General features: G+C 39.3%; 1 protein-coding gene across 2 annotated transcripts in view; it reads right to left on the reverse strand.

Moving 5' to 3' along the window:
- The window catches only part of drp2 (dystrophin related protein 2), a 187,963-nt gene that overhangs the window by 151,306 nt on the left and 11,393 nt on the right, over positions 1-25,264 (reverse strand). Inside the window, exon 2 of one of the 2 annotated variants that reach the window (XM_046848815.1) lies at positions 2,675-2,839. The exons of the other annotated variant lie outside the window; for it this stretch is intronic. The gene's annotated coding sequence lies outside the window, so the exon portion shown is untranslated. The remainder of the gene's footprint in view (positions 1-2,674; positions 2,840-25,264) is intronic. 2 annotated transcript variants of the gene reach the window in all.

A 25,264-nucleotide genomic window follows, 5' to 3' on the forward strand; every position in this document is an offset into this window, starting at 1 on the left:
AACTGTCATTAGAGAAACTATTGTGCACTGCAAAAAATGACATCTTAACAAAAGAAAATTTCAAGCATAAATCATTCTTCTGTTGGCAGATAACTTGGAAAGAAGCAAAATTATCTGCCAATAGAACAAAAAAACTGCTTGCAATGAGCAATATTGTTTAGAAATAAGTTTAATTATATTGTATTTAGCATCTTGTAAGCACTGAAAGCGTATAAAGACCTCCAGGGTGCCTTATCTGAACAAGTACTTGTGGAGATAAGTATTTAAAAAGACTCAACATAACAGGTGGTTGCTGCGGTTAACCGAATATCTAGGTAGCTGTGATGAACATGGTGAAGGACACAATAGGAATTGGGAATTGGGAAGTGGTCAAGACGTTGGAACGCTGTTTGGAAGATCATGAGTTTTAATCCTGGCACTGCCAAGCTGCCACTACCACTGAATATTTGCCAAAAACATGCCAGATCAATTATCAAAATTCAGTATAGGGTTGGGGATTAATGGATGTTTATTTATAGGGTGTGTTTTAGAATAAAACCAGATGTATCAATTTAATTAAATAATTTTTGATTGGTATAGTGCTTTTAGCAAATGACATTGTCCCAAAGCAGCTTTACACAGATAAAGCTGTAGTAAAAATAATTAAGATTGTTCTTTATAATTGTAAGTTTGTCCCTATTGAGCAAACTGTAGCAAGGAAAAGCTTATATGGCTTAAGGAAGGAACCAGGGGCTAATGTTGTAGTCCACAGTTTGCTCTGGGAATTGAGTCGGAAAGCAATTTTAAGATTGACATGACAGGCTTAGGGTGCAGAATTTTGCTCTAAAAGACCCCTCCAAAAAGACATTTGTCCAATTAAAAAATTATGATGTTCACTATAGAGTAAAAATATCAAGTTTTTAAATTTTTCTTTCTCTCTATCCCCTTTTGGTTTCTAATTTGCATCAGCATGCCTTAATTTATGACTAGAAGAACTTGACTGTGAGGGCTTTAAAATTTTTAAATGATTGAAAATTACATTATAAAATGAGGTTGGTGTAAATCATGTTAAGTTTCCACCTCATTGACTTTGTTCAACTCAGGAGGAAGAAGGCTAGACGCTAATGAAGACCTTCATCACAGATGTCATCTTAAAATGTCAGCCCAGTCAGTACATGCAACTTAAGTGTGACAGAGCGCAAGTGCCCAGTGCCATCCAGAGGGCCATAATGGGGGTCATTCAATTATACCACTGATCTCTCTCTAGGGCAGGTGGCAACACATTTACCATTCTGTATCTCACTAATTTGCTGTCATTTTAGCATTTGACCATGCACACCTATGCTAACTGAAGAACATAATGTCATAGTGCATTTATTACAAAGGCTGACTTTTGCTGATCAAATCTATATTAGACTTGTCACATTATTATTTTATTGTTATAGACATTATCATAATGCAACACCAAAACCTAAACAATTAAGGATTGCTAAATCTCTCCCAGGTTTTGAGTGAATGCACTAATCAATGATGTGTGTCCATGTCCTTCAGTGTGTATTCTTTCTTTAATTGTGCTGTTTTGTTTTTTTTCTCAGTCATGTAATAACCATTTTTTTTCTGCTAGTATTGCAAAAAAAAATAGTTACAACTTTACAACTTTCACAGAAAAACAAAACAATTTTACACACCTTTTATTTAAAGGTGAGTTGTCCTGAGCAACACTTTTCATTCTCATGTAACCTGTTGAGCTGCTCTTTTGCTGTGACAACTGACATTTAGATGTGCATTCGTCATTGTACCAAACAGGCAGAGATGGACTGTAGCACACTTGCCTCATACCACAGTAAACAATAATGTGACACTAATGTGACATTAATAATAAAGATTCCATACAATTGTGGCATTTAATTATTCACTGGAATACATGATGGGAGGTATTGTTTTCAGTTCTACTGCTCCACTGAATTATCTAGGCTCCGTTTGTTGTGCCCACATAAGGCTTTAAATAGTACTCCTTCTGCTCGTTATTTTTTAAAGCGTGTCACTACAATTCGTGTAGTGTCAGTTCCAGACAAAGTTTTATTTGCACTACACCACAATTTTGGTTATGTTTATAACATTTACATGCATGCTGCTTACAGGGTGTTGCTTTAGCCTTGTCTTCAAATTATCATGATGTAATACAGTAGAAATGCCTTGAATTAAAAAGTAACATCATCATTATCATCCTGGATATGATCTTTTTTCTAATATAACATCACAGAAAAAAAAAAGGATTATCTTTGAGAATTGGAATTGGGAATTCCTGAGCCCAAAACATGTTTGCACTGGCTAAATCTATTAGGTGAAGTATACATATGAGTGTCAGAGAGATACAGCTGCCCTGGGAGATTGGAAATAGGCATTAAAATAGATGCCTTAGTAAGGTGTGTACTGTAAATTCTAAAATTCCACACATACATATAATCCTCAAAAGTAAAATGTTTCTATACTATATTAGTATGATCATAATGAATAATGAAAATAAAAAATGCCTCTCACAGCAGCAGCTTTGTAATTGAAAAAAATGGTTATGTTTTAAAGTAATATTTTCCATTCAATATTGAAGACTTATCACAAACAGCATAATTTAAAATGTTGAAAACAATAGATACTTACAATACAATAAACCAACAAAGACCAATCCTACTGTTACCTTTCAGTTTCCAAATGCAATTTGGAAGATAGGGCACTGGTAAAGGTCAGATAGGGCACTGGTAAAGGCACTGGTTTACACAACAGAAGGTCAGGGGTTCAAGCTGCCTCTTCCGCAAGCAACCGTAGAGCTGTCCATACACTGTGACATCAACTTCTTAAAGAGCTGGGAAATGAAAAGAAATGAATTGTACAGAACTGGTAATGTATATGTGACTAATGAAGGCATTTTTCCTGTTTGATGATAGATATACTGTTATTCAAAATCAAAGAGAGTAAATGTAATGAGGCTGTTCAGCAGTCACTGGCAGTCAGATGCTCATGGATTCTTATATATTCACATTCAACTGCCGGTGAAATGTCAGGCTTTTTAGAAATGTGAAAAAAACTGAGCTGTGAACTTCTCTGTCCTTGTCACTTTGCAGCAAATAAAGGACATATTTGGGGAATCTTAATAGCCATAGACATGATGTATGCAGGGCATATGCAGAACAGAATCTTAGTATTATGGATGTGATATTTTAAACAAAAAAAAAAAAAATGCAACTAATTGACCTAAAAAATGTGATTAAGAATGACCATATAACCATGCCTATGTTTTTCACTGTTCTACTGTACTTTAATATGATGTTTTTTTTACAAAGATTTAGATTTAATTATCATTATGAATGTACTGTAAGTAGCCCAAAGTGCCTGTCAAAAGTTCAGAAACACCTAGTCTTTTATAGATTTTTAGACACATGCATGTTCCATTTGCTTATATTTAACAAGCTATGTAAAAAGCAAAAACGCACAAAAATTTGACAGTAAATAACTGGAAGGAAGATGGACAGATAAGTCCAAATGTGACTTTTTTGCCTCAAAGAGATGAATTTATGTAAGCCAAAGTATAGTAGAGAAGATGTGGCGGTGGAAGCTAAATGGATGGTTGGAAATTTATTCTGGGTGAAAGTAATACTGAACCAAAATGGCTACCATTCCATACTTCATGACATGCAATTCCATCTAAGTTACATTTTACTGAATCCAACTTCACTATACAACAAGACAATGACCTGAAACATATGTCCGAGCTCTGTAGGAGTTATTTATTCTCTGTAAGGGCAAACAATGGAGTGGTATCTATCATGGAATAGCAAGCCCAGTCACTGGAGCTAAATCCTGTCAAATCACTCTTGGATGAACTGGATCAGGAGGTCAGAAAGAAATATCCAACTAGAAAAAAGAACACTTTAGTAAGCAGGCATAGCAAGTATATCAGCTTAATGTTTGGAGGCAATCACTGGCTGGATGCTAAGATTGTGGAAAGCTGTTGTCATGCTAAGGGATGGTTTTTCAAATAAAATAAAGTTGAAAATCTGTACATTTATATATTTGTTTGGTCAAAGTAAATCGTCGTTTCATTAAAATACTTAGTTTGTTGCATTTAAACAAAAGAAATATGCATGTGTCTCTCAAAAGAAATAAACAGTTGATGAGAGAGAAAAGATATTTCGATTCCTCTGTATGTCTGCACATATGGTGACATTGACAAATAAAATCCTTGAACCTTGAACTTGAACATTAAAAATGATAAAACTCTGTGATTTTTGACAGGCACTTTCTATTAATTTATATTAGTTCAGTGGTTAACTCTTCTTTAATTAAGGTTTGAGTGAATTGTTCTTAGCAATTGTAACTCTAAGCCATTGTAGCAAACTGCTTCTATTAATAACAGTCTAAATCCATCTTCATGGTTAATGATTTTACCCGCCACAGTAACCTTATGTATATTTAGGCTGTTCATGTGAGGCAATCCTGGTTGTGGTTTCCAGCTGAAGAGAACACTATCCAGAGGTAGGGCACCAGATCAGGCAAATGGAATGACAGCCACATTATTAGGAATTTGGTAGGACCCCCAGAACACCATTATACTGTTACCAGCCTGAACCTTTGTTTCATGGTGGGTTGGGTTCATGGATCCATGCTGTTGATGCACGATTCTGACCAACTATCTGTGTATTGAGGCAGAAACTGAGAATCATAGAATAAGGGAATGTTTTCCCAATCTTAGATGTCCAGTTTTTTGAGCCTGTGCCATGGAAGCCTTGGATCCTTTTTCTTGCCTGACAGAAAAAGTGTGCTGTGTTTGGAAATCTCAGCTCTGAAACACTTAAACCAGCCCATTTGGTACAAATTACTATGCCAGAGTCAATATTGAGATACATTTTTTCTCATTCTGAAATTTGTGTGAAAAATAATTGAAGTGCTTTACCTTTTCACTTATGATTTTATGTACAATGTTGTTGCCAAATAGTTTAATATTCCATGAGTGAGCAGGCATGTTCTTTATAAAGTAGAGGGTATGTGTAAACAGTGAAAGCCAATAAGAAATTTGTTTAAAACTGATAACTGTAAATGTCTTCCTTTTATGGTGTTTTCCTAACAGTTGTCATTCATTTCAGGACTGACAGTTTGCTAGTACTTCTTGTGAGCAGCACAAATCTGTGAAGCAGCATCTCTCAAGGGGGATGACTGAATACTTTGAGACTTTCTTGAGTCTGTATCTCTAGAGGCCTTATGTATAAAATATTCTGTAAACACAGACAGACACAGCCTACACAGTCTACATACAAACAAAATTTTCTAATGTATAAATGCATGCTGAGACCTACACACAATAATGTAAACTTAATTATGTGTTTTGAGCTTGTGCATTGCTACAGTCAGATCTGGGCTACAGATGTGGGTCTCTTAGTCAAGAAGAGACCAGGATCCAGATGCAGGTAGAGGTGTTTAGGTCCAAGAAGCTCAGCTTCCCGATGCTGAGGAATAAAGGTGCTGAATGTTGAGCTAAAGTTTTTGAAAAGCATTCAAACATATGTGTCCTTGTTTTCCAGATGGGGGAGGGCCAGGTGAAATGTGGTGGAGATGGTGTTGTCTGTGTTTATGACAATACACAAACTTCAGTGGGTCCAATACACAAACTTCAGTGGGTCCAGTGAAAGGGCCAGTAGGGTCTTGAAAAGCTTCATGACATGCCTTCTAAAGCACTTCATGATCATATGAGATATATTCTTCAGCACAGGGATGATGATAGTGGCCTTGAAGTGCCACCTAGAGAAATGTAAAAAAATGTCAGTGCAAAAATCTGCCAGCTGGTCTGCACATCCTCGGAGCACTCGCAGGATGGCGCTGCTTATAGTTTTCCACAAATTGGCCGTGGAGAAACAAAGCACCTGGTCATTGGAAGGACTGGTGGTCTTACCCGCCATCACATCGTTCTATGCTTCAGAGTATACTGTAGGAGCTGTTCAATGCATCTGGAAGGAAGAAGTCACTTTCACAGATAGGTGATGTTGTCTTGTAATTAGTGATGGCTTAGATGCCCTATCACATGAGCTGTGTGTACATTAAGTGGCTGTGGATTCTCTGGGCATGTGCATGCTTTGACTTTTTAAAAGCTCGGACAACTTGGCTCTCTTTGTTCTTAGGGCTACCTTATCACCTGCCCTGAAAGGGAAGTCTGGTTTGCTGCAAGTCCATGCACTTCCCACAGTTATCCTTAGTTTTATATTGTGGCATTTATTGATGATCTTGGAGACAGTGACATTATCAACTTGCCGATGTAGCTACTTAATTCAATCCAATTCATCGTCTCAAAGCAGCTTTACACAGATAATGTGGTAATAAAAATGAATAAGATGTTCTTTATAAGTGTAAGTTTGTCCCTGGCAAGGAAAAACTCCCAGAAATGGCATAAGGAAGAACCTTGAAAGGAACCAGACGCAAGAGGGAACCCATCCTCATCTGGGTTGCACCGAATGTCTATTTATTACAGATAGACAATGGTGCAGGGTACAGTGATGTGATCACTGTAGTCCTGAGTCAGTGTAGCAGACTGTTGACATTAACTACAGTCCAAATTCATCCTCAAAGCTCCCGTTCTTACTCTGGAATTCCATAAAACCATCGATGACAAACCATTCCCAGCTGCACAGAGTGGCCTCCAATCGAAGAGGACACTATCCAGAGGTAGGCCTGGATGAAGTGGAAAGGAGGAGCAGGAAAAGTCATGTTTTGTTTTTTTGTCAAGCGATGTGGTCATATTTTTCAGATCTAGCGAGGACCCTTGCTGCTGCATTCTGAAGTAACTGATGCTTATTTATGCACTTACTTGAACACCCAGACAGTAAAGCATTACAGTAGTCTAATCTAGATGTAACAAAAGCATGAATTAGTTTTTATACATCCTGTAACAACAGCAATATTGGTGAAAGGTGAAAGAAGGCGATCCTGGTAAAATGATTCACATGAGCCTCAAAGGAAAGACAAGGGTCAATAATTATACCAAGGTATTTGACTGCTGTACACACTGAGACAGAAACCAGCAACAGAGATGCTACGTAATCTGAAAGTTTAGTTCTAGCTGCATATGTTCCTAGTAAAAGTACTTTCGTCTTATCCAAGTTAAGCAGAAGGAGGTTATCAAGCATCCACTGTCTAATGTCCTTTACACACTCCTCAACATTGTTAAGATGATCTCTCTCATCTGGCTTTGCTGAAATATACAGCTGTGTATCATCAGCATAGCAATGGAAGCAAATACCATGTTTATGTATAATTTCACCCAGAGGCAGCATATATAAAGAGAAAAGCAGTGGGCCTAAGACAGATCCTTGCGGAACACGGAAAGTGTGAAGAACTCACCATTTACATTAACAAACTGATAGTGATCAGTCAAATAAGACCTAAGCCAGAAGAGAGCTTTTCCCTTGATTCCAACAACGTTTTCAAGTCTAGCAAGCAAGATAGTATGATCAAGGGTGTCAAAAGCTGCACTAAGGTCGAGCAGAACAAGTAAAGAGACACCTTAACTAGCACCGCCTCTGTGCTATGATGAGGCCTAAATCCTCACTTATACATTAAAAAAAATGTTATTCCAAAGTAGATGTAAACATAACTGCTGTGCTACAAAAAAAATGTTTTTCTAAAATCTTGGAGATAAAGGGGAGGTTTGATATTGGCCTATAGCTGACATGGGTCAAGGTCAGGGTTCTTAATTAGGGGGTTGATAACTGCCAGTTTTAAGGATTTAGGTACTTACATTCAGCAACTCACTTATAATGTGTACTCCTCCAAGTTATTGAATTCGCCACAGGTCATAACTTCTCTGAACATGTCCCAGTCAGTATATTTAAAGCGGTCCTGAGGTGCACCTGCTTCCAAACTAGTTCAGAACATCTGACTTACTGCTTTAATAAGTAGAGATGTGTTCTTAGTGGCTGAGTTTTGGCTACAGCATCCAGCATCTTTTTCCATCTTGGTACAAAGTCCACTTGCTGATGGAATAAATTATTGTATAGATTTTTTTCTGCCACTGACCCATCAAGGCTTAAGAGTCATAAGATCACTGAAAAGTGCTCTCTGGAATTAAGATAGCAAATTAGCAGCAGATCCTTTATGTTTTGTAAGTTGATATTCACCATGTATTAGATTCTCCATGGATCAGACTTTCTTGCCATTTTTACCAGTGTACAAAGGGTCAGCATGGATGCTCTGAGTGCTCCAGGCACACTAAGCTACAATTCACTGTGTGTTCTGACACATTTCTATTATTGCCAGCATTAACTTTTTCATTAGTTTGTACTACAGTAACGGTTCTGTGGGATTAAAAGCACATCAATAGCTAAAGGCTCAGCAAATATTATTTGGCTGGCAGTTCACTCTCTTTGTGACTGACATGTGTCATACTATCCTTGAGTTTATTACTAATATACATTTTATTGCACATTTAAAGAGATCCTGTAGCCCCTCATTGGTTTTTATTACAAAACAAAAGCAGGCTGGACAGGTCTGTTTTGTCAAACTGGTTTCAATTCTCAAATTGCTTGGCTGTTTCCATTATTAATCTATTCACTCATTTATCCTGGTTCATGGTGGACCCAGAGACTATCCCAGAACAAATGTGTGGGATGCTCATTTGTCCCATGGCCAAATACATATACACATTCACATACTCATTTACACATTTGATGCCCCTCTTTTTAAATATTTCAGAAATAAAAAAAAGGCTTTTTCATATAATTGCCTGTATCACTAGTTTCCATTACTGCACAATGATGCCTTAAGGCAGAGCACTCCAGGACTACAAACACATCATTTTTATTTTGAATTAACTTTCGAGTAATATTAAAGTCCATTTCATGCAACAATGGTAAGTAATAATTGTTTAAACATTCTGAAAAGTCTGAAAAGAAAGTCTGGGAATTTTTGGAGGACAGCATTTTCACCATATGTCACTGCTGAAGCTCCAAGCAAAACCTGAATAAAGCAAGTAAACAGTCAGAATACTGAACTTTGGGAGCCAAATGGGGATGGTTTCTCTGAGTAAGAACAGGAACTTTGAGGATTTGGATTTGGACTGTAGTTGATGTCAACAGTGACTCAGGACTACAGTTTGCATCTGATCACCATCACTGCACACCTCAACATCGTTTATCTGTAATGAATGGACATTTGGTGCCACCCAGATGAGAATAGATTCCCTCTTGAGTCTGGTTCCTCTCAAGGTTTCTTCCTTATGCCATCTCGGGGAGTTTTTCCTTGTCGCCACCGACTTGCTCATCAAAGAACATTATAAAGAACATTCTTATTATTTTTATCACCACATTATCTGTGTAAAGCTGCTTTGAGACAATGTTCGTTGTTAAAAGCGCTATACAAATTAAAAAAATAATTAATTTGAATTGAAATGCCCATCATAGATCTGTAAATGTTGTTTTTTGAAATTTGAACTTATATAACAAAAGCCTTAGTGAGAAAGCAAACTTAAATATATTGATGAAAGACTAAATGGAGTTAATATATAAATGTAAAAAAAAAATTTAAGTTGGAGTGTCTGACCCTAAATGAATTACACATTGCAAAGGTATGGATAAACGGGAAAAAAATGTTTTACATTTATCAGAGATTTACATGAATGTAAGACATCCTTTATTACCACTTATCGACAGTAAAAATATTTTTTTTAATATTCTATGGTCTAATTAGTGCCCCAGCTTTGAATATGTTGTGTTAGCACTTTCTTGCACATAACACACTTAAAGTGCATCTGCATTTGCAAATGCTTCTTTCCTTATTATTATCTTACAAAATGAAAGACATTAAAATATTGATGCAACAAAAAAAACTGTTTGCTGTTCAGAAATTAAAAGCAAGCATTTGTATGATTAGAGCCACCCAGGAGTGGATTTTTTTTATGGAGGAGCCTGTCAACCGAACAATGTTCCACAATCGCTTTCCGGCTTAGGGCATGATTCTGCCTCTCAACCCCCCTGAGGATGGTACTCTGCCTCCATATGCCACATCAATTTGCCCCATGCCCAGTTGAGGTTTGTTGCTTTCCCACCCTGTCCAGCTGAGGATATTGCCCTGCCTCCCTGCCCCACTAGGTAAGTTGTGCTGACTCCATGCCCAGCTGATGAAGTCACTCTGCCATTCTTGGCACTGTTAATGTAGCTCTGCCACCCTGCCATGGTGACAACACCTTTCCTTCTCCCAGTCCTGCCGAGGACATCTCCTGCTCAACTGAAGATGTTACTCCAACTTTATGTTTGGATCAAGAAATCACACTGCCTCCTTGCTCCACCGAGGATGTCACTCAGTCCACTTGCTTCACGGTGTAGATTTGGCCACATGAAGAACCCAAATCCCAGTATCAAACACCCTCCCACCAAAGCTTCACTGAGAATACTGCTCCCCCTTCTGACCTCATAGCAAGTGTCATCCCCCCTACTCCCCTTTGTGTGGGCCATTGCTCAATATTGGAACATCTCCTACCAAATTAGCAATGAACAATGCTCACGGGGAGCTGCATGGTAAGGGGACATTTCCTTGGCTGCCAGGGACCCTCGAAAGAGACTTTCTTTATGTACCTGTATCAAATTTTTTAATAATTATCAATTTTATTTAAGACTTATTATTCTTTCATTGTATTTGTTTAGGTTAGCAATTTATTAAATTTATCTACACTCGAATCGCAGTTGCTTTCTCAAGCCATTCTGTATTTTGAATTCTACTAGTGGTTTTTACAATAAATCAGCTGACAGTACCCCTAACCTCAATTCTCATGGGTAAACCAAAAATGGTCATGCTGAATAATGCAGCAATCCCTAATCCTTTATTGCCTTTCATGTCAAAGTACTTGCGAGAATCGTATAGGGGAAATAGAAAGCCAAGAAAACTCTTGAACTATGGACTTTTGAAACACAGCTTTTTGCCTTTTTCTCCAGTAAGGAAACAGCCTTAAAAACGGTGAAACAGCCCTAGAACAAGGAAGGCATTGGTTAAAGAAGGCAAAATATTCATTTATAATCCTCTCTAATCTTGAATATGAGACTGAAACTTAAAAGACTGACATACTGTATAGAACTGAATGAAGTATGTATCTCAGAACTTGCTGAGACCTATTATTTATCCATGATTTAAGAAGAAGGGTATATAAACATTAAAAACAATGCTTTATTGAGACTAAAGACAGGGTCCATCAATACCAACAAATACAATCAACCCGCAGTCCTCAAAAATTTTGCTTGGAGATCATACATGACATCACTAAAGTTTATAGGGAACTCACACTGCCAAACTGTGCATCTGCAGAAATCTCCTGAAGTAATGAAAGAGTCATTGATCTAAATCTATACTTCAGTCAGTTCCGCAGCCAAAGATTCAAAGAACCATAAAACCTCTCTAGAGTCTACCATAGAAAAGGGCAGTAAAACACCAAAAATTCCATGGCAGATGGTCTGCGTGTCAACAGGAATTTAGAGCTGAAATTGCCTTCACAAAATTAAGATTCATTAGTCCCTTTATGATAATTAAACCAAATTAGATTAGATGAGATTAGATTAGATTCAACTTTATTGTTATTGCACAAGTTACATTACAAGGCAACAAAATGCAGTTAGCATTTAACCAGAAGTGCATTGGTAGCAGTGTAAAATATTTGCATATGTACAGGTTGGTAAGGCTATGATATATGATACCCATAAATAATGACAGATGAATTAACAATATGAAATAAGCAATATGAATAAAACTAAAGTATACAGAGACATAAATAAACAGTACACGGGGAGGCGATTATATACAATGTAGAGATATTGTATACATTGTTTATGAAAAGGTTATGTACGTGTACAAAATTATATGGAGAGTGCAAAAGAACGCTTTTATATACAGTGTGTGCAACATATGCAACGGAACTCTGTATCAACCTGTATAGAATTATCCCCTTATAAAGAAATGTTTCAGTATTTCATTACTCATTTCACCAAGTAAATATTTCTATGTGAACACAGTGTGGACACTTTTGCTTTGTGATGAGAGAGGATCATGTCATGCATGGACATGCTAGCACATAGTCCTCCAACGAGCTTACTATGTGTCATGAGTATTTGCTTGCAATGCATCAAAAGAAAGATTGTTTATTGGAGAAGTTAGTCTGCATGCACACCTATATATAAAGCATATTAATATTTCTTCTGCAGGTTGATCAAAATTCTGAACGATATAAAAAAAATAAAAACACTAATAATAATATAAAATTCTAAATAACTGTCAGGGATTCCCCTGCCACGCCCCCCCTCAGTAGCTGTCAGGGATTCCCCTGCCACGCCCCCCTCGGCCAAGATGCACCCTGCCACGCCCCCCTCAGTAGCTCTCACGGTGCCTCATTATCCCGTGCCTGCCCGATCACCGACAGCTGTGACTCGTTAGGATTCAGACTATATAGACTCACGTTCTCGAGTCACAGGCTGTCGGTTCTTGTATTGTCATGCTGGTGATACCCGTGGCTGCTCGACCGCCAGCATTCCCCGCTGGTTCCGTTTTCCCCATGGATTACTCTTAGCCGCTGCCGTTTACTTTCGTTTCGGACTCCAGGTTTTGGTTTGGATTGCTCGTCTCGAGCGGACATTCTTTGTTTGTTTTCTCGCCTCGGCAGCAGTGAGTGTTTTGCTTTTTGAACTGTTTTGTTTGAAATAAATCGACTATGATTGACTTGCTTCCGCTTCCGCGTCCTGTTCGTCAGCCTGACAGAAGAACCGACCAAAACCGGCGGAATCGCCTCCCGCGATTTCGGCCGCGATGGGCGGCAGCGAACCCGCCTCGGATTTTCGCCGGGATTTCCAAGCTGCTTCTCGCGGCTCAAAGCCACAGAAGCCGGAGCATGAAAGCGCGGCCGCGCCACGCCCCTCCGCGAGCGCGAGGGGATTTCCGGCTCGCTTCTCCGGGAAAGGAGAAGAATTGGGCGGGTTTCTGAGGAACATCGGCGATTATGTGGAGGAAAATTCTTCCCAGTTTCCCTCCGAAAGAGCCAAGATCGCCTTCTGCGTCTCTCTCCTGTCTGGTGATGCTCTCTCCAAAACCAGCAGGGTATGGAGCGCCAATGGGGGCAATTTCGGCTCACTCGCCGAATTTTGCGAGCTTCTTCTTGGGATGTGTGGGATGGAGGTGGCGGATCTTCACGACAGTCCCTTTGAGGAGGAAGGAGCTTCGTTCCGTGGTTCTTCAGAGCGCGCGGCTCCGTACCAGGACTCTCCAAGGTGCTCGGCTTCATTTCGTGGTTCTTCAGAGCGCGCAGCTCCGTTCCAGGATTCTCACTGGTGCTCGGTTCCATCCCTGGGCATCCAAGAACGCGAGGCTCAGTTCCTGGGTTTCCACGGACACATGGCCCTGCCCCTGGGTCAGTGCAAGCGCGCTGCTGTGTTCCGGGGTTCTCGTGGACGCTCTGCACCATCTCCGAGCGTCTGCGAGCGCGCCCTGGCATCTCAGCATTCCCATGAGCTGTCCGTGCCGCCACAGAACATCTACAAGCGTGCTGCCCTGTTTCGAGGTTCCCGTGGGCGTGCCTCTCCGCCACAGTGTCTCCAGGAGCACGCCTCTACGCCACAGTGTCTCCACGAGCGCGCCTCTACGCCACAGTGTCTCCACGAGAGAGCCGAGGCGCCACAGACCCGTCACGAGCGCGCCTCTACGCCACAGTGTCTCCACGAGCGCGCCTCTACGCCACAGTGTCTCCACGAGCGCGCCTCTACGCCACAGTGTTTCCAGAGTCCCACAGAGAGCTCGCTCCCGGTCCAGAGTCCCACAGAGAGCTCAGGCCGTGAAGGGGTCGTCGTACCGCCGCCTGGCCGCGAAGGGGACGTCGTACCGCCGCCTGGCCGCAAAGAAGACGACGGCTCGCCCCCGGGCTCCACAGAAGGCGAAGGCTCGCCCCCAGGTCCTCCTCAGGGCGAAGGCTCGCCCCCCCAGGTCCTCCTCAGGTCGACGGATCGCCCCCAGGTCCCCTCAGGTCGGCCGGGCCCCAGGTCCCCTCAGGTCGGCCGGGCCCCAGGTCCCCTCAGGGCGGCGTCGGGCCCCAGGTCCCCGCAGGCGGCGCCGGGCCCCAGGTCCCCGCAGGCGGCGTCGGGCCCCAGGTCCCCAGAGGCGGCGTCGGGCCTCAGGGTCCCGCAGAGGCGGCGTCGGGCCTCCAGGTCCCCTAACGCCGCAGAGCTCTCCAGAGGCCCTCCGAGGTGTCGTTCGGTTCAACGTCCGAGCTCTCCAGAGGCCCTCCGAGGGGTCGCCCGGTCAACGCCAGAGCGCTCCAGCGGCCCTCCGAGGGTGTCGCCCGGATCAACATCAAGGCTCTCCAGAGGCCCTACAAGGTGTCGTTGCGGTTCAACGTCCTGCCGAGGTGCCTCTGTGTTCCTGGTCTCCGTGGAGGACGTCTCTCCGCTCCAGGTCTCCAGGAGGTTGTCTCTCCGCCTCCTGTCTCCGTCCGAGGCGTCGCTCGCCTCCTGTCTCCGCCGAGGGCGCCGCCGGCCTCCTGTCTCCGTCGAGGCGTCGCCGGCCTCCTGTCTCCGCCGAGGCGCCGCCGCCTCCTGTCTCCGCCGAGGCGCCGCTCGGCCTCCTGTCTCCGCCGAGGCGCCGCCGCCTCCTGTCTCCGCCGAGGCGCCGCCGCCTCCTGTCTCCGCCGAGGCGTCGCTCGCCTCCTGTCTCCGCCGAGGGCGCCGCCGCCTCCTGTCTCCGCCGAGGGCGCCGCCGCCTCCTGTCTCCGCCGAGGCGCCGCCGCCTCCTGTCTCCGCCGAGGCGTCGCCGCCTCCTGTCTCCGCCGAGGCGTCGCCGCCCCTGGTCTCCGCCGAGGCGCCGCCGCCCCTGGTCTCCGCCGAGGCGCCGCTCGGCCCCTGGTCTCCGCCGAGGCGCCGCTCGGCCCCTGGTCTCCGCCGAGGCGTCGCTCAGCTTCCGGTCTTTTCAAGGGTCGCTGGCCGTTCCTGATCCCGCCAAGAAGGCTGCTGTGCCCTGGGCCCTTCCGATCCTCCCTGCTCTGCTGCGATGCTCACAGGGCCTCCTTTGTCCCGGGTCGGTTGGGAGGCCTTCCTCAGAGTGCCCGGCCCGCCTGGCGTTGGTGGGTTTTGGGGCGTCGGGTGCCGCCCCTGGAGGGGGGGTTACTGTCAGGGATTCCCCTGCCACGCCCCCCTCAGTAGCTGTCAGGGATTCCCCTGCCACGCCCCCCTCGGCCGCTGTCAGAGATGCACCCTGCCACGCCCCCCTCAGTAGCTCTCACGGTGCCTCATTATCCCGTGCCTGCCCGATCACCGACAGCTGTGACTCGTTAGGATTCAGACTATATAGACTCACGTTCTCGAGTCACAGGCTGTCGGTTCTTGTATTGTCATGCTGGTGATACCCGTGGCTGCTCGACCGCCAGCATTCCCCGCTGGTTCCGTTTTCCCCATGGATTACTCTTAGCCGCTGCCGTTTACTTTCGTTTCGGACTCCAGGTTTTGGTTTGGATTGCTCGTCTCGAGCGGACATTCTTTGTTTGTTTTCTCGCCTCGGCAGCAGTGAGTGTTTTGCTTTTTGAACTGTTTTGTTTGAAATAAATCGACTATGATTGACTTGCTTCCGCTTCCGCGTCCTGTTCGTCAGTCTGACAATAACAGAGCAAACAATACATTTTTCTTCAACATTTCAAACGTTTTTAAAAATTAGATTTATAAATGCTGAAAGTGTATTCTTTTTTAAAGAGATAAAACAGATTGTAAAAACTTTATCTTAGACATATTACTTTATCTCAGACATATTAACACTTATTTTCTGAGACTAGTGTCTTCAATAACATTTCTTCTTTATTACAACTTTTGCGATAAACATCTGGGAAAAATTAATATGAGCAAATCTCTTTTCACTCTGTTTTTGCTTCGCATATAGAAATGTGATCATATAGTATAATGTATTTATTTATGGAAAACTACAATTGTAATGTTGTGTTGTATGTGAATATAATATTAGTCTTGTGCTATTGTTCTTTATAATGGCCAGTTAAGCCCTGCAGGACCACACACATTACCTTCTCTCTCACCCAACAGACCCCCAATGGAGATATAATGTAGGTGATGTAAAACCCAGTAAGTCAAACTAAAGTACCATCATTTCATGATAAATAGAATGGTGGATTTAAACATAATTAAAAAATTTATGCTGTTACACAAAAGCTGCTCATACTGCTGAATGTAGAAAAGTGATTAGTTGTTGCAGAGAATTCACTTGCACCAGCATTTTAACAGTAAAATACAAACTCTATTGTTTTGGCTCCTCTTTGCTCATTAGTTCTTTAAAATCTAGTATGGATCATGCAGCACTGCCCCCTAGAGAACACACTCACTGTGTGTCCAAATATGCCAAATATGATGTGTCATATATTCAGTGATATAAGCAAATTTTAGCACTAGCCCATGTTCACAGTATGATTCTGCTTAAATTAGACCTTATGTGGCAACATCATGGGAGATTACTCCACTCCATTAGCAGAAGTCCCCTGAAAGCCATGCCCAGTCCCAATGCCTATTTCAGAGTTAGGACTTTCAGGTTACTCCTACTCCTTGAAAATAATGTCATCATATTACATAGTGGCAAACTGTTACCAATGTTTGTGTATGAGTAATTTCTTAGCCATGTATACTATGATTACCATCCTTTTGATTTTGACTGTTGACATGTGCTTTTCTCTGTTTGACCATAGCTACCGTTATAACAGAATTTTGTATTCTTTTTTTTATTTTGTTAATAAAAAAGATATTGTTAATGGATCTTTAGACCTGTCTGTTACAGCTTTTATTTCAGTTGAATTTGGTGTCTTGCCTTGTATATTACAGCAACAAACTGATTCAGATTGGAGCGTGTGACTGGGTGAGCTTTGAAGAAACAGAAGAGTTGCTATGGAGATGATTATCAAGGCTATGTGTGCCAGATAATGGTTCAGCTGAGTGTCAGCACTAAGATGCAAATGCACAAACCTTCCACTGACATCATTATTAATGCAGCTAATTAATGCTATGTTAACACCTACAGAAAGATTAATATTTTTTTTGTTTTTTTATTAAGGTTTGTACGAAAAACTTTCCTGGCAATTTTCTCCAACAAGTTCAAAACTGCTGAATAATTGCTATACTTATGGGAACATTTCAGACAAAAAAAAAATAAAAAAATCATCCACACATCTAAACCTCACCTAGTCTCTCCAGAGATAACCAGGATTATGGCCTTCCAAAGTATGTACCTGCCCCAGAAAGCCGGGAGGAAATTTTCATCCTCTACTCTCCTCAATGCTTTGTGGCTAGTGATATTTTTAAGTGCTTCTTTGAAAAATGTCAGGACAATGAGTCTGCAGAGTCTTTTTTTCTTCCATTTAATACTCTTTTATATTTTCTTGAACACAACCTTTAACATGGAGGATGTACCATTTTATTATTTTCATTTGTTCCCCTATTTTCTTTCAGACACAAATGGCCCTGTTTCTATGCTATTCTATGCACAGATTACTTGGCAACAAACCTTAAGGAGAAAGCCTAAGTAGAATAATGACTGCTTAAAAAGTGCTAACATAATTGGTTTGATGCTTTTCACATCAGTTAAGATTATTGTGATGCCTTATACATCACTGTAAGTGCTAGCTATGTTTCTTCTCATATTGTCCAAACTGTGTGAACTCCAAGTGTTCTAACAAAGATAGAGATCAATGTGACCCCATAGTGAAGTGCAGGACAAAAAAATAATAAACTAAATCTTCTTTAATGGATACATGTGTTCTATGCAGGATAATATGCTAGGATCAACAGGCTGCAGTTCATTATCCTTAGATGAGAGAGAGTGAATGGGTTTCTATTTAAGTCAACGCCCTGTTTTCTCTTTGACTACGTTCATTGCCTAAAAACAAATTTCTCCCTATATCCCAGTATCCAAGTATCTCCCAGTTTCTCCCAGGATCAAACGAGTCACGGTTCAACAGTTTCAGTTATGGGTTACTGATAAGAAGGTTGGGAGTTCAAGTCTTACTGTTGGGCTCATAAACTAGACTTTTAACTCTCTGCTCCAGTGGTGCTGTATTGTTTCTGACCCCAGCTTGATAACAAGCTGGGATATGTGTAAAACTTCTTGAATTTCCCCTGTGGGGGATTAATATAGCATCATCTTATCTTCATTCTCAACAGAGTATCTTGTACTTTTCCCCTCTAAAACACAAAGTATAAGCCATCGAAGAGATCATGCTCAGAATATCATGCAGAGATGACTGCAGTCAGAAGCGCTACTTTCCAGTACTATCCTAGACTCAAAAACAGGGCTATAATTAGTCATGCCAACAAAAACTGCAAGTGCACTAGGCTGGTGTACCACTGTTTACATAAAAACACATTGCATTTTGAAGAGTACCCTGACATTCATTATACCAGTTTGATTTAGTTTTATCGGGTATTTTCAGGTTTGAATATACAATACCTGGTCATACGTCATTTTCACATAAATCAGAAAAACCCATTTAAAATCGTTGAGCAATTATTAATGGAATTTGCTTGATTTATGTGAGCATTTCATCACATACAGTAATCTCGTTTCAAAACATATTAATAAGAAGAGATATGACAAACTATAAAGGCTTTTTTGATTAATCAAAGCAAGATGACATGTTTCACAAGTCTTGAATGCTTTGTGTTTTTTTATTACTATTTTTATGGCATTTTCTAGTCATATTTGAAGGAAATATGATGATCTGATATGATTGCCTGTCCTGTGTTAAGAGCTGACTTCACTTAAGAACATTATTTACTATTCATGCCATTTCCTTCATGCTATACTGTCAGCAGAATGTTTCCTTCTTTTCCAACACCTGCATTTCCCCTTGTTTGGTGCAGCTGCAGAAAAAAATGGTAATGTGCATTATAACAAAATAAAGTGCTAGTAGCATTGAATCACCCATGTCAATCTGTATTTAGTTAAATGCAGAGGCTAATGCCAGGGTTTCACAAACTGGTGTAAATGCTACACTGCATGCTACACTGTAAATGCTTTACAAATAGGTCATTATACAAAGTAATCTAAGATTAAAAATAAATAGTCATAAAAATTACATAGAACAACATTAAACAACAACATTAGATACACTTTCTAGAGTTTTTTTATTTTTTAAAGAAAAGGTAAAATATTTAAAAACATTCTGTAATATCCTTTCAGCATGCCCACATGGGTTAAATATACTTTGGGCTGTTTCTTGAGCCCAGGTGAGCTGATGAGAAAACATACATACAGGTTAAGACAACAATTCAGAAAGGCTCTACATATAGGGCCCACATACTCCTTTGATGGGTTTGTTTCAATTATAGTTCACAGGCTTAATCTGTTCAGAAGCAAATGAAGTTTCGTAAAAAAATAAATACATTAATGAATTAATTAATTAATTAATTAAATTCATTTTAATTAGGTGTTCAGATTATTACTAGAGATTACAGTAAGAATTTTGTTTTTTCAATTCCAAGTGGAATAGTTCAGTGAGACATTACTCTTTCTTAATTAAAAATTCAGTCTATAAATACTGCACATATGCTACATCTTCTGGGTTTTATAATCGGAAGAGATTGGGCCTCAGACAAATGGTTCAGATAAATGTACGTCAAGCAGCAGATATAGAACAGGCAATTATCTTGATTTCGCTTTACATTTGAGAGATGGCAGATGGAAATTTTTGAATTTCTTTCCTGATATTTATATGTAAATGTGGTAAACAATTTAAAACATTGCTCCTTTTGTTTGAACAATAACAGGTGTTTCTTGTAGCTCAGGCCTGGTTTGCTTGATTGTTTAAACACAAATGGATCTGAATGTCTAATTTTGTTTTTTAGCTGTGAAGTCTGAATTTGTTGTTGAAAGAATAAATTAACATGAACCTAAAAATAAGTTTTTGTGGGTTTTTATTTTGCTAATTGTGTACATTTTAGTCAATTTGAGGGGCATGGCAAATTGTTTGGATTCATTGTACATGCTACAAGACATATTTCTGTTTAAAGTAAAAATTCTAGCCCCACAATGTGACTGAATTGACTAGGGCTAAAATCTAAATGCACAAATCAAGCTTTACACTGGGGACCCTAACCAACCTAGCATGGCATAAGCTAATCTGAGTTTACAAAACTATTTGTCATAACTTTGGTTAAATATAGATATATTTAACTTTGGTCAAATATATCTATAGGAATGTCATTCCATTGTATTGAACTGAAAGCTTTTCATTTGGACTAGCTTTATTGCAGCTTTTGTCTGATTGGCCATATTACTGTATGATCCATATCCATAGTAGAGTCTGTTGTGTGGCTAGGTTTGATTCAAGGTGGAGACATTGTGTCTTATATTCTCATATTCAGGCATTTATGCTTTTCTGGTGAATACTATGTAAATAGCATGCCTAACTATATTATTCTAGACTACATATTGAATGTAAGATCAAAAGGAGAGCAGAGGGATTTTAAGTCAGTAAAACTCTTGGCAAGTATACAACCTCAGATTTGTAATAAACAAGTAACTAATCAGTATTACTTATTACTAAGAAAAATAATACTATACTATATATATATATATATATATATATATATATATATATATATATATATATATATATATATATATACTGTATATACTGTATATATTGGTAGAAGTGGTAGCTCAGTAATTAAGATATTGGACTTTTAACTGAAAGGTCATGACTTCAAATTCAATCACTGCCAATCTGCTGCTCCTTTGCAACCCTTAACTGTTCAGTTGTATAAATGAGATAATCATAATCGTTCTGGGTAAGGGTGTCTGCCAAATGCCATGAATGCGTATTTATATGGTCTACTATTTCACCCTGTTATTCCAACATGTGATAGACCTTGTCAGGCTTGCCATGTGAATTCTTATTGCACTGGCTACAGTCAGTGGTAGTTCCCTAGGGCCTATTGAAATTCTGAGAAATCTATCACAACTTACTTCCCTTGATAGCATGTAGCTGTTGAGGCAGTGCATTCATTCAGGAGAGTAGCGTCTCTACCAAGAAGTAATTTCCCAAATCTGTGTTCTCCTTGCTGATACCAAATTTATTATACTATTTGATATTTGGTCAGTCTTAATATAATCATACCTCTAAATAATTCAAGGCTGTTCTAGCAAACACTCTTTCTAAATTAAAAACTGCAGGATAGAACAGTGTGAAAGTAAAATTTTGGATTGCTTTGAGACAGATAAACATTTCTCCTTGTGACCCTGAAATGGACAGAAAAAAACAGGTGTAAATTGATGTGCACCCCATTGATTGAATCAAGTCCACTTTGTGGTTCCTAAAGAACTAAATGTTCATATAATTCCAGTGCACACCCAACTGGTCACCTATTTACAACACCACAATTGATTCAAGAGCTTTGAGGATGTTGACATTTCCTTATTATTCTGCCAGTCACTCAAGACGCCCTGGAGACATGAAGTACTTAGCAAAAATGCTAATTAACACAGAATATTCACAATACTTATTTCTCTGTGAAAGATTTAATTATCACCATTTTTTGGCATTTTAATTAAAGAAAAATGTGTCTGTTACCGAGCAACAAAGATACCTCAAGCCAAGGGATTTTATACAAAGTAATTTTAAGAAAGTCATATTATACCTTTTCCTGTGACTCATTACACTGACATCAAGATGAGAGAGAAAAGGAACAGGTCATCAGGTCTAAAAATAAACTAGACGAGATTCAATTAGCATACTGTCACATACTGTACTTCTTCACTGATGACAACATCTTAGGAGACAGAAGGTGGAACGTTGTTCATGATGTCATGCCTCTCCTGAGCTTGGCAGCCTGCGGCAAAACACACCACTGCCCATGTAATGAGCAGCCTGAAATCCCTGGTTTCATACCAAGAGTTTTGGAAAGAAACTTTGGGCATATGGGTTTAAAAATGTGATCTTGTTATTGAGCTTTATTGATTGTAGCCAGACTAAAGTACTTGAAAGGAAAGTCAAAGTACAAAGAACTAACTAATTTTTAATCTTAAATAATCATAAATCTTAATGTATAATCATAAAGCTAAATCTTCCAGAACTGGTTCAGGAAAACAGTCTTCCAAAACTGAAAAGTGCTGACTGGAAAAGGATGGAGGTCAGAACCTTACACCAAACAAGGTGTACATACTGTATTATAATATCACTAATCTGAATATTTTATTCTCCTGATGAATTGAGCTGAATAATGGTTTTAAAACTAATTTAAATTAATTAATTAAATTAATTTTAAACATTTGCATGTTTATTATTATTACATTATTTAAGCAGTTTGATAATACAATGCTAGCAGTTACAAAAACAATGCTGTTGTATATTGTATAAATGTATAAACGTTTTGACAAAAAGTATTATTTATTGTTAAATATCACATTTAATGCTTCAAATAATTATTGCTTTTGAGGAATCAAAACATCATGTAACATATAAAAAAAAAAAATTCTACTAAGGTTGCCACTGATGAATAAATTATAAATACAACTCTAGATGTAAGAAAAAAAGCTAATGCTGAGTCATACTCTGTGTTGGCAGCCCTAAATATTATACATTTATTTTACAATTTCCAAACTCTATATATGCCCGCAAATGTCACTTTCTGGACTGAGTAAAACAAATGTTAAATGAATCGAATTTGTGACTGAAAAACTGCAACACAATTTGCAAAATGTTTAATGCCAGATAATGAAAAGAAATGTTTATCTTCTCTGCTTCCCAATTATAGTGCTTATATCATCCATTGCATCAGAAAATGATAAGCAAGGGGAAATGATGTGGGACCCCTTAAGCTCTAATGAATGCTGTTCTATTTTCATACCAGCCGACTAACAACATAATCCACTAATGAGTCGCTAATAAAACAGGAGCTCCCATGCAGACCTCAAAATAAAACAAGACAAAATTAATTGAAGCATAGTAGTGTGACCTTTTAGCATCACAAATCATAAAGGCAGGGAGAGCAGCATTAAGGGCCAGCAGACACTGAAAGGTTGGATTTGATAAACAGACTTACACATGAACCCCTTAGCTTATGCAAGGAACCATAGCAAACACATTTCTTTAAAAGCTGCCCTTTATTCTGGCCCACTAATTAGACTGGGCAGGTCAACCATTTTACTGCACACAGAGGAGCAATTCCCCAAGCCACTCAATGAAGTCATCATACTGGTATTCTACATACATACTTACAGAACAAAGAAATCTCTGCTGTATTTTGGGATATATTTTTTGGGATCTTGGATTAATGAGGGAGAGCTTGTCAACTAGAGAAGTCAGGGAGTCATTTTAAGGGAACTAAAATATCTGAATGTTCTTCTTCTGTCTTCATTACAGACTTTAAAGCTAATTTTTAAACACCAGGCTATTCAGTGACGTAATAATAGGTTAGTCTAGGCACTTAATGAGGTGAGATTCTAATAGTCAACAAAACAATAATATTACCTCTAATAATAATCTGCAATGGAATGTGTCAATTAAATCCAATAATACCTTAGATACATGTATGACAGTAAGCAGTTACGTTATGTTACAGACTTAAATATAAGATTAACTCCACATGAACTTGTGCTTTTGAATGGATTCACTCAATATACACAGGTATGTATGTATTCCAGCCATTTGAAGTATTCAACACATTCTAAACAAACATGCATCTTGATATTATGCATCACTTGTTAATTAATTATGCCTTCAGCTTCAGTGCCAATCACAATTTGAAAACAGAACACAGAGATTGTCAGAGCGCTTTATAGTCTGTTAGCATTTCATTTAGAATATCAGAGTCTCGGAGTCAACAAAAACACAGCTTGATTCCAAACTATGTCATATAAAATGGAATGAACAGCAATTATTGAATGCAATAAAAAATAGATGAAGTATGACATCATTTTCCAATTTCATAAAACTGCATAGAGTGTCAGGCAGTTGAGGAATAAAACCTACATAAAACATTCTACTGAAAAGGGAGTAGATCAAACAGCATTTTGTTAAAACATTCATCTGTGTTTGTAGACTAATAGGTTGAACATGTGATTTTTAAATTCAAGAAGCCATGAAGGCAAATCAAAAGTACAGGATTACTGGCTTTACTTATGCACTATAACTATTGATTTGAAGCCTAGCAGCTAAAATGAATGGACCCAAGTATACTACTTACTGTAATTGTTTTTGTTGATTTCATTGTTTCTAAATGGACATACTCTTCATAAATTTGCTCAATTTTTATTTGATTTTGTTTTGTTTTTCCATAAGTGTGTCTTTTTCGGAGTTGTGTAATGTTGTCCAGTTAGGGAAGCATTACTAATAAGCTGTCATTCATAATTGGCCACTATTATAGCTTAGCTTATATATTATTTTATAAGAAAATAATAAAAATATGAAGCAGATATAATAACATTTCCAATACATTTAAAATATATTCTTATGAAAGACACTCACTGATTGGTAAGCAAACATTATTAGGTAGGGAAACACAAATGCAATTAAAATAAAATAAAATATTATATTTCACAAAGAATTAGAAACACATCTACATGGCATATCAAATTAGTGTAAAAGCAATGGCTTACAAACTCTGAGACCAAAGATTAATTTATCACATAATGTCAAGGCGGTAAGGCTGAAAAACTGTGTCTTTTTTGAGACACAAAAACCACTAAATTGACATACTAGTCTGGACTTCTCTGGGAGAGCATCACTTATGCTCTCCCAGAGAAGTCCAGACTAGTATGTCAATTTACATTTGCATCTACATTTCTTCATAGACCCAATAGATAATGGAAAATAATTTAAAAGAGTTAGAAAAGTTATACACAAGCAGTTTTGAACAAACAACATGAGCCTTAGCATGTCTTTGTCTTGTATCTTTGATTGAATCAAGAAATACAGCAGTTTTGTCTGAGCTGGGGGTTATGAAAGTAAGGCCTGTTACATAAAACATGTAGAAGTGGAAGCAGTGATACAGATATATGAGAATATGGGAAAAAATGTGATATTTTTTACTTTAATCTTGGCATGATTGTTGCTGCCAGATGTGTTGGCTTCAATACATCAGAAATTGCTGCTCTTCTGGGATCTCTCTAGACTTTTTACAGGCTTATGTGAAAAAACAAAAAGTAACTAAGTGAGTGACAGTACTGTGGGTGGATTTTTCTTATTGATAAGACACGTCAAAGGAAAATAGACAGATCAGTTCAAGCTGACAGAGCTCAA

The sequence above is a fragment of the Silurus meridionalis genome, chromosome 5 (assembly GCF_014805685.1).
Source record: "Silurus meridionalis isolate SWU-2019-XX chromosome 5, ASM1480568v1, whole genome shotgun sequence".
Taxonomy (NCBI): Eukaryota; Metazoa; Chordata; class Actinopteri; order Siluriformes; family Siluridae; genus Silurus; species Silurus meridionalis.